Genomic DNA, 1,112 nt, shown 5'->3' on the forward strand with positions numbered 1-1,112 from the left:
CTGTATCATGTTTTTGATCTGAGTTTGTTTTACAGAATGAAATATCTGGATGAGTGCTCATCCAAGACTGATGATTCCATACTTTTTGCCAGGGGTTGTACAATAAGGAGGAGTTCAGACCACACCATTGCAGTTCCACTTTAAATAGACCCCAACTGAAGGATTTAMATGTGAAAAAGAAAGACTTAAAAGCATGATATGTCTCCTTTTAAAGAACAGACCCTTCAGAAAGATGATAATAAAAGCTTTTGCAGAGTTTGTCTTGACTAGAAGCCAGTCAGCAACACCAAAAGTCCTGTAAGAGTGGAGACCAATCATGATRAAATCATCCCTTGGTGAGAAGACTGTTACAAGATCTTACCGTGTCAAGCAAGAAATATGAAGCTATTTTACCTCATGAGACAAAACAAAGATCAATCTTCGTAAGAGAGCCTTCAAAGCTCTGAAACAGGACTCTCTGGATGGTAATCAGGAGTAGTTTTCACAAGAGTTACAARGAAAAATGGACAGGGGGAAGGACTACTTTATCTGAGGCAGAGCAAATCATGTGTAGAGTCTGCTGGAATGGTGTTTAATCTGCCAGACAGAGCCACACGTTRTGTGTTACCCAAACCACTGAGATGAATTTCATGAAGCATAATGAAAAAGAAGAGCAAGGGCAAAAAGAAAGACTGCTTTGAATACGACTCATTCTCTGTAAAAATTTTGTAACAGGGCACTGACCTTGATGATGTGACTGCTGACAGAAGCAGAATAATTTCTGCAAGCGCGTAGAGTTGTACMGTCAGCTCAGATTCAGCCAAATACAGCAGAACCGATAGGTCAGCGCTTCACTGCACAGATGGATGGGGACTRAAAAGGACGACAAAAGCAACTCATGGGCTTATACATATATATATATTTCTAAATGGCTGAGTCAGTCATCTGACCTGATTAGAAAAGCAGGCTTAAAATTTACTAAAACAGAAAAACAAACTAATGACTGAAGACATCTGCAGCGAAAAACTGGCAAAACATCAAACACCATGAGGCTCAACATGTGGCGAAGTCCAGATGTCATAAATTTCAGTCAGTCATCGTCTAGGACTCTCCTCCAACCAGAAATATATATA

This window comes from Austrofundulus limnaeus, unplaced genomic scaffold (genome assembly GCF_001266775.1).
Source record: "Austrofundulus limnaeus strain Quisiro unplaced genomic scaffold, Austrofundulus_limnaeus-1.0 Scaffold101, whole genome shotgun sequence".
Taxonomy (NCBI): Eukaryota; Metazoa; Chordata; class Actinopteri; order Cyprinodontiformes; family Rivulidae; genus Austrofundulus; species Austrofundulus limnaeus.